Below are 10,300 nucleotides of genomic sequence, written 5' to 3' on the forward strand. Positions count from 1 at the left end.
TGATTGATAAATTATCTTAGGGCTAACAATAGACTAGTGAGCTATACAAGATAAAAATAGTAAAACCTTGCCCCAAAGATATGAGAAAGACACAGAGAAGTACATTAAAGTGGGACATGCTCAGAACCAGCGATTTTCTTTCATTTTTTCTTTATCTGAATGGCTATGAATTCCTCTTTTTTTTGTGTACTGTGGAAAAAGAGTGTATGTAGACAAAGAACAAAAAGGACTGATGATTTACAGAATAGTGAAATCATGACAGGCTTGGGGGATGTAATGGAATTATTAAGAATATGTAGCCTTAATATATTGATAGAGCAGAATGGCTGGGATGAGGAAACACTTGATCTGATTTGTAGGCTGGGACAGAATAGTGTGGAACATCTTGAAGATAAAGATGAGCTTAAAAGGTGTAAATATGTTTTGATCGATAAGAGCAGCAGTGTTACCAGCTGTGTTTTGGATGGACTGGCAACATGGATGCTAAGGAGGATGTGCAAGAAGTGGTAAAAATTGAAAAAAACTTATGAAAAGTGACATTAGTCTGTATAGAGAGAAAGGGACAGGCTTCCATAAATTGTGGAGGAAGATTGGCTAAGCACTGCTATATGAGCTTGGATGGCAAGTAGGATGGTGGAAATGTTTAGGAGAAAAGATAACATTTAGTTCTACATATACCCCTTTTGAGTCTGAGCTGTCAATGAATCTTCCATGAGGAAGTAGTGGAGAAAAAAGCAGAAAATAGATAGGATGATCTGCCCAAGAGGAATCCGATGAACAGATACAGAGAATAGCAGAAAAAATATATTTCTGAAAGCAAAAGATCATAGAGTTTCAAAAAAAGGAGGATAAATCTTTGTAGGAGCAGTGGATTTAAAAGAGGAAGCAAAAAAGAAGTAGCAAAGACCAGAGGGTGATAGAAAAACCAAACCAAAACCAAGAGGGAGCAACCAACTTCTGTAATAAAAAGGGGTGATGGTAAAGGCTCCAAAATCTGGAAGAAATTGAAATTCAGAGTAAAAACTGTTTATTCCCAACTCTTAGACTGTTGTATGCATTAGGAGAGGTTTTTTTTCTGCTGCAACAGCATTGAAAACATTTATTTTATCATGTGCCAACTGTGATAAAAACCCATGAGTATTAACTAGAATATAACTTCATTTTACCTTAACTGTATCACTGCTGCTACAGTATTGAAAGTGTAATGAATTAGAAAAAAAAAAGAATGTACCATAGTACCTCACCAGGAAGGAAAGAATAAGTATAATACGCTCTGCACTGACGAAAGGAGTGGTGCTTTTCTTAAATATTTAGTGGACAATTCTTCCACACAGAAAAAACCCCAACACAATTCCTAAATAACTCCCACACCTCTATCCTGCTTTAATATGTTAATATAGGTTTAGGAAAAAAAACACCCTACAGCCTCTGATTCCATCAGTATTTTTTAAAAAATATGCATCATTTTCCATAATTGTGTTGGCTGAACCTATCAATCAATGTTTAGTGCAATTAACAGCTGGAGAGAGGGCTATCTGATCATGCCATGACTAGCTGAGAGGAAGCCAATTAAGATTTTTTTTGTATTGTTATTTTTTGGCCAAACTAGGAACATTTAATTACTCATGAAATAAGGCAAGATAATTGATGAACATACTGCATAGTAATAAACAGTGGAAATAGCAATTCTACGGACAGCAGAGAAAAAACATTTGATGGCATAGAAATAAATGAGATGTTAAATAGATACATCATTGTAAGGCTGAAGAATGCTTATTACTCTCAACATTCAGGTTACATTTGCTTTTGTTTTCTTGAGGATGCCCTGGGAAAGAAGGATACAAATATATTCATCCTTACTGCTAACATGGTGTCTGTAATGCACAATAATCTGTTGGAATAAGTTAGTGGCTAGAAAAATGCGTAATTAATTCTTACATAATTAAAGTGAAAATGCATGCAAAATAACAAAACCTGAATGCATAAATAACCTACATTGTTACAAATTCTATTTAACTATATTGTCTACTCATGTGTTCCAAATTTATTCATAAAACATGTCTTCAAAAAACATTTTTTTTCCCTTAGATATATGTGAAAACTTCTCTTATAAAAGATTTATTGATATACCACATAGCCCCTCCATTTTTATCACATGAGACTGCAGAATTATGTTTCTTGTATTTTTACAGGGAACTGTGAAAAACAATCAGGTAACAAATGCTTTCACTAAAATACTGCACACATAGGTATGTAGAGAGTAAGTAGATAATACAGGAGAATGTAGCAGGCAGTACAAAATGGATAAGTAATAACTCAAAATGACTAATATAATAAAAATGGTTTATGGCCATTAGTGACTTACAAACCTTCATAATTGAAATGTATTTTATAGGATCAGTATGAAGTGCCAAAATTAATAATTTTCTCTTTTTTAAATAATCTGATTATGTTGCAGGCAGTTCAAGACTCAGAGCAAGGCAAACTGTCATATGCACAATATAATGCATAATGGAAAGTGTAAGGTCAGTAACTGCTAGGATAACTGACAGAACGCCCGTGATATCTACAATCATAGAATCACAGAACAGTTTGGGTTGGAAGGGACCTTTAAAGGCCATCTAGTCCAACTCCCTGCAATGAGCAGGGACATCTTCAACTAGAGCAGGTTGCTCAGAGCCCCGTCCAACCTGGCCTTGAATGTTGCCAGGGATGGGGCATCTACCACCTCTCTGGGCAACCCGTCCCAGTGTTTTACCACCCTCATTGTGAAAAATTTCTTCCTTTTATCTAGTCTGAATATATCTTCTTTTAGTTTAAAATCATTAAAATCTGTGTCGAGGTGTGTAACAACTATAAAAACATGAGAAACAGACAAGCACTCTCTTGCAATTTGTATCAGCAGTATACAAAAGGAAGGCAATGCAACTACATTATGTGTAGTTACCAAAGGAGACACCCTAACCCTAATGCCAGAGAGACACCCTCATTAAGCGTCATTAGGACCACAGCACCTTAAGTCCAATATCCTTGTCTGTTCAGAAACTAAGGAGTGAGAGATGTTGAATTTTTTTTTTTTTTCATTTGGTGAACGTGGTTCTTCTAAGATACCATTCAGTGAGTTTCTGAATCCTCATTTTTGTCCTAGGTCCAGAAACTGAAGGCCCGGTACACACGTGGAAGTCAATGTAAACACATAATGTCATGTATGCACAGCTCTGAGTCAGGAAGGCAATTAATTGTGGGCATAAATGGAAACACACATTTGGACCATACTGGTACTTACAGGTCAGATCACAGCGGTCTTTTTAAAGAAATGCTGTGTTACTGTTTGAAGTGAGAGGACATAAATTATGCTCTTTAGCAGTACTGTTTGTAGTTGTGCTCCCATTTTATGCCCTATGGTAAACAAAGAGAGGTTCTCATTTCTACATTGAACACCAAAGATTCTCGGCATTTGCTTCTTTATTTACTCACACGCTATGGGATGTTCCCAGGGAAATTCCTTTCCTTGATTCTCAGACTTTTACAAACACATGGAAGGTATGTTTATGCTGAGAATCAAACTTCCACATGCTCCTCATGCAGCACATTGCTTTATCCCAACGGTCTTGATGTTCTGCAGCCATTCTGTGTGGCCTTTCTGTTATGTTACATCACATTAATGAAGATTTAGACATCAATAGAAGGATACATATTCTAAAAAGCATCCATCCACATATTTTATTAAAGGTGTTCAGAAGAAAATGAGGTCTCAAATTATCTTCCTAATCCATTTTGGCATGTAATATGAAAGATACTGTGCCTTGGGTAAAACTCTCAAGAGAATGTCTGGTTTTTGCTTCCATGTCAGCAATCACACCAGGCAAGTGATACTTACAATATAATTTAATCTTGAAGAGTGGACAGGGAGTCATAAAGAGAAATGTTTTGGCCAGTAACATAAACTCATTCCAAGTTCATGGGCAGATCAATAAGTGGGAGTAACTGGGGAAAGATGTAATTGAACTCTAGCTGACCTGTGAGGAGTCCCTTGTGAATGGTACGCATACAGAAAAAACAAGAAGAGAGCATCCCACCAATGATGTCATAAAAAAGGATGGTTTTTTTTTCTGTCTGCACCCAACAGTCTTTAGTTTGCATATACATGTGGTGACAAATTTCACATTTACATTTGATGACTGTTTTCATCCATGTGCTTTTAGTGAGCAACTGTGGTGTACCAGGGTAGTATGTGCCTTGAAAGTCTGGGTCTGGATTTCTTTTCTTCATCTCTGTGGCTAATAGCAAGTTGATTCTTCACTAGGAGTGTCACTAAAAGTGTAGTCACTAAAGGAATCTAACATGTAATTAATCTCTGAGTCATATCTAAATACATTGCAAGGTCTGCAAGAATTCTAGCAGTAATATGTCAGCAAAATTTTGGCACACAGAGTCTGATTTTTTTAATCCCATTAGGATTGCGACTGGCAATAGGCAGGATTGCATGCAAAAGTCTTCGCTCTACAAATAGAAATACAAAAATGTGATCATCTGCTGTTCCACTCTCCTCGTTTGCACACACAATTAGCAGTCAACTTTTAAAAAATTCTGATCTGCTCCAATGAGTAATAATATACTATGTAATTAGACTGCTCATGCCTTTCTGCAGTATAGGACACAGAGCCTCTCTGACTCAATAAGGTACAGCACATCGGTTGCAGAGCCTCTTGTGAATTCCACTGCAAATTCAGAACTGACAATCAACATTTTCTCCTCTGAGAAAGAAAATAACCAGGAGATTATGTCTGTATAATGTGCATTTAAGATAACACATTAAGTTGAATAATTTGATAAATGTTATACAGGCAGTATTGAAACATATACCTCATATACAAGTTTAGATGTTGCATTTTATCCTCCTCAGTCTGTAGGATGATGAACTTTATGACCTTAATAATTTTTTTAGCAGTACTTACACTGAGTTTCCAGAATGCTGTTTGGGCTGGGGGAACAGTGAAAGGGGATGAAAAGGAAGATACTCCAAACTTCGGAACAAGTTAACACACACTTAACCTGGATTGCTCTCTTTTGAGTACCCTACTGTCAGACCTAAGTTTGTGACTCTGGGGATCTTTCACGTGCTTTCCTCACAGAAGATTTCTTAAAATGAAAGGATTACAGTCACTACTTTCTAGCAACTACAGATAATCAATGTGATTTAGACTGCTTATATTATCCCAGGATTACAAACCAAAGCAAGTATGAGGGACAGACTACACATTCCGATAGCACTGACATCTCATAAAAATAGAGGGGGTATCTAGAATAGGGGCTATCACAGTGGCATAAAGCATACAGCATTAAATGACTAATACACATGTGGACATTTCAGGTATGTATACAGAATACTGCAAGCCAGCCAGCTATGAATGCCAAAGGCTTATTTTTCTAGGAGGAATGAGATGATCCTACAAAAACCTTCATTCAATGTGTGCAATGTACTTTTCCCATGAAAGTCAAGTAATTTCATGCCCTGCAAGGTGGTCACATAGTGAAAATGGACATCCTTGTACTAAAAGAAGCACTTGATCCTCATTGCAAGGACACTAATGTGACCAAGCAAAGGAGCCACTATAGCATCTAGTGACTGTTTGACAGCAATCTAATGGAAGCTGCTAATGTAAGTCAGACCTTGCACCAACATTACACAATGCTTGGCTGCATGGCTCACTAACTCATTTTCTACCAGTTTTTTAAGTGCTCTGCAATTCCGTAGTGTCTTAGTTTTGTGACAGGAATTGCAGTTACATTATTGCCTGAGCTACAGGCTTTCATGATCTCAAGAGCTTTTCTACACATATCTTGAAATGACCATATTCACTGTCAAGCCAGGCAACCGGCTTTTCTTAGTCCTATGCACTACAGTCCACTCAAGGCACACCACAACAGAGAATCCATACTTTCATTATGTGATTATGTGACTTTGCTGGTTTTGACCAGCAATTCTCATGACTCAAACTGGCTCTAAACCTTTTATTCCTTACTATTAAGAAATTAAACTAAACATTGTTAAATATTTCTTTCTCCACAAAAAATCACCCCTCATTTTAATGAAACATAATTTTATGAGACTTTTTCTACAGCTCCAGTCTTACTAACAGACCTCGATCTCATTTAGCAGAAATAGAGATTGATTTCCTTGAAAAATGTTCTTCCAAGTACACTGTGATCTTATAAGTCCAAGCAAAAGTGAATGCTACAAAACCATATAAGCATCAGAGTCTCTATGCTTGCAGATGGTCTCCCATCTTGGCTTTCAGTTGGTAACTCTATTTGAATGGTATCACCCCTGAAAAGCTGTTGTCAGCCCCAGAAACTAATGAAAATGAGAAAGAAATTTACAATTGTCTTAATGGAGAATCTTCATGGAAACCTTACAGCTCTGTGAAGACCAAAGGTAAGAGTTGTGAAGACATTAGTTTTAACAGAATGACACTACAGGCAGGGCTTATTGATCTTCACAGCTGGAGAGCCCATATGTTACCCCCACTATCCCACCAGAAATAAAAAAAACCCTGCAAAGCCTTAGTGAAAATGTCCCATATTGTAACTACCAGTAAGAACCTTCTGGAAAATTCACTTCACAGTCATATTGGTATTATGGAGCTTTGACTGTATCAACAAATGCCACCACTATGATCACCCTTCCTGGTCCTAGATATGTTCCAGGTCCTGTGTGCCCAAGCCAGGTTTCTCCAGTGAGGCGGTAGGAAAAGAGATGAAACAGAGTGGCAAGAACATTCTGCTCATATCCAAGGCCAATGAACTTCTACATGGGAGAAAACTGACTGTTGGAAGAAACAAAATCCCTTCTGAAGGTATGAGATAAAAGAGCTCAGCAAGAAAGGTGGAAAGTTCAATGTGTTGGAAAAAAACAGTCATGCTTAGATCAAAACTTAATCTTACTCATTTTAACCTGTTCCTTCCAGCTCAATCTAAAAGTGAAAAACAGCAAACGTAAGCTCAGTTTGGCATTGAATATGAAACATCTAATTAAAAGGCGAAGAATAACAGGACTATTGTAACTGTTCCCTGAAACGGGGCTGTAACTTCCTGAGTTTAAGGTTTCAAAAAAACACCCACAAACTAACAACTGAGCCAAACTCTCATACATGAGGAATGAGGTCAAATCCGGAGGGTAGTGGTCAACAGCTCAACATCCAGATGGAGATCGGTGACAAGTGTCCAAAGGGACCAAGACAGGGGCCCCTACTGGGACCAGTACTCCTTAATATCTTCATCAATGTCATAGACAGTGGGATTGAGGGCACCTTCAGCAAGTTTGCAGACAACATCAAGCTGAGCAGTGCGGTTGACATGCCTGAGGGACAGGATGCCATCTAGAGGGACCTGAACAAGCTCAAGGAATGGGCCTGTGTGAACCTCATGAAGTTCAACAAGGCCAAATGCAGGGTCCTGCACCTGGGTCAGGGCAATCCCTGGTACCAGTACAGGCTGGGGAATGAAGGGATGGAGAGCAGCCCTGCCGAGAAGCACTTGGGGTGTTGGTGGTTGAAAAGCTGGACAAGAGCCAGCAATGTGCACTCGCAGCCCAGAAGGCCAGCTGTACCCTGGGCTGAATCCAAAGCAGCGTGGCCAGCAGGTTGAGGAAGGGGATTCTGCCCCTCTACTCCGCTCTGGTGAGACCCCACCTGGAGTCCTGTGACCAGCTCTGGAGCCCTCAGCACAGCAAAGACAGGGACCTGTTGGAGCAGGTCCAGAGGAGGGCCATAAAAATGATCAGAGGGGTAGAACACCTCTCCTATGAGGACGTGCTGAGAGAGTTGGGTTTGTTCAGCCTGGAGAAGAGAAGACTCTGGGGAGACCTTCTTGCAGCCTTCCAGTACTTAAAGGGGGCTTCTAAGAAAGATGGGGACAGACTTTTTAGCAGGGCCTGTTGTGACAGGACAAGAGGTAATGGTTTTAAACTAAAAGAGGATAGATTAAGACTTGATATAAGGAAGAAATTTAGATATAAGGAAGAAATTTTCCACAATGGAGGTGGTGAAACACTGGCACAGGTTGCCCAGAGAGGTGGTAGATGCCCCATCCCTGGCAACATGCAAGGCCAGGTTGGACGGGGCTCTGAGCAACCTGATCTAGTTGAAGGTGTCCCTGCTCACTGCAGTGGGGTTGGACTAGATGACTTTAAAAGGGCTCTTTCAACTGAAAGATTCTATGATTCTATGATGTACTGTAGTATACAAATGCAGTTAAAGAACTTTAACCACCTTATCTTTGATGGGTATAGTAACTGATCACTATTTGTTGTCACATAGTAGACGGAATGGAAATAATTTCTGGTTTTCTAGCAATGCTATGAAATTGAGTTAGTTAGATTTGGTGGAAGTCTTAAGCCACTTGCTCGAATCAGCTTGTCTCATTTCACCTCTACTGGCATAAAAAATAATAAGAAACAGAAAAATCTTTGCAGAGAAAAATATTTACTACAATTATTTTTTGTGCAGCTCTAGTTATGAAGAAATTGAAATGGCAACCATTTTGAAAGTGAACTATTTTTCACAGAATTCCATCAAAAAAGTTTGTGAGCTATGGCAAACTGGGAAATAAAACTTAATTTATGAAGAATGTCTGAAAAAATTACCGGTACTTTCAAAAAGCTACTTAAGTTTACCAAGTACCTCACAGAGTACAATATGACAGCAAAAGTAAGTGCAGAAGAGAAAGTCTGTGGGCAAAATACTCTTCCTCAAGCATGGCACAGGATAGGGGCTGCATCCCCTCCAGGAGGGTGTTCTGCCCTCAAGCAGAGGACACAACATCTCAACTTCTGCTTTGAGGCTTCATTCGATCCCACCTAAACCACAGAACCACTAGCTACATTTAATCTATAAATTTACAACCGCAATAATTTAAAAGCTTCTACAAAACCCCTGTAACGGTAACTTTGATTTTATTTGGATATGATTCCAACTGAAAACATAAAAAGTAAAAAAAGAGTATCTCAGATATTTCTGCTATTATTTATGTACATGTAATTTCTTTCCTTTGTGCTCATGTGCTTATGCGCTCATGCCTCTTTTGTTTTTTTTGTTTTTCCCATGCATTTTTGAGTAAGTAGATTCAACGGTCTGCACATACCTAGAAACAAGTAAATTTAAGGGTTAAAAAATACTTTTGCAAATTTTATTTTGAACTTTGTTCATGTATGTTGAGGTATGCAGACAAATAGAATATGACAAGAACCTGATTGTAGGAATTATGCTTATCCAACTAAGAATCGGAAAATAATTCTATTAATATGCAGGTAAAATAAAAACAAAGCTTAATTACTGAATACAGAATCACAGAACCCTTGAAAACACACTGAAAATTATTCATAGAAATAAATTTTTCAGAACAGTGAACATGCCCTAAACATTTCAGAAATGGCTTCTAGAATAGCTTTTAAGTCAGCAAGAGGCAAAAATAACTGAAAAAAATTTGATGAAATTACTGATTATGTATAATAGTCTGTCTGATGTTGGATAGCTGAAAGGGAAAAATGAATAAACATGCTGATAGCTTGAATCGCACAGGTCAGCTTTGTCATGTCACAGAATTTAGCTGTGATTTGTACTTGACTGACTGACCTTTACTTTCACAGTTCATGACTGATCTTTTATCAGTTTGATGAGGTCACACAGGATTCACTCTGAGGCTCTGACACTGGGAGGAATATGGTGGTGGTACCTTAGGTGCCACTTAAAATGCTTGTGCATGTACTTCATGTACTTGTTCGTAAGAAACTCAGATATGAAGATGACTTTTTCACTGTATGCACTCTGTACAGAAGCTCATCACAAATCACTGTGCTGAGATATACAAAATAGTAAATGAACATCTTACTGTTGAAGACTGACTTCATCAGCACATTAGGCATTTATACACTGCACGTTTCATTCTTGGGGGCTCAGAGAGAATACCAAAGCACCCAGACTCTGTTATTTTATACTAGCCTTGACACAATGTCACACATTGCTGACATTAAACACAATAATAAAGAAGAGAATTAAAATTTTTCTTTATATATAGAGCTAAGAAGTCAAAATAAAGTAAATTATAGTAAAGAATATTTCCATTTCACTCGTATTAAGGACTATTCAGTGAAACAGGAAAATCAAAGTGAGGGAGGGAAAGAGTGGAAGAGAAAGCACTAAATGAAAAGAAGGAAAAGGAAGTATGAGCTTCATTTTCTTTTTTTGTGTGTTACTATTTCTAGCAATCCCTCAGTTGATATAACCTCATAGATCTCCAT

This window comes from Phaethon aethereus, assembly GCF_964289735.1.
Source record: "Phaethon aethereus genome assembly, chromosome: 2".
Classification (NCBI taxonomy): Eukaryota; Metazoa; Chordata; class Aves; order Phaethontiformes; family Phaethontidae; genus Phaethon; species Phaethon aethereus.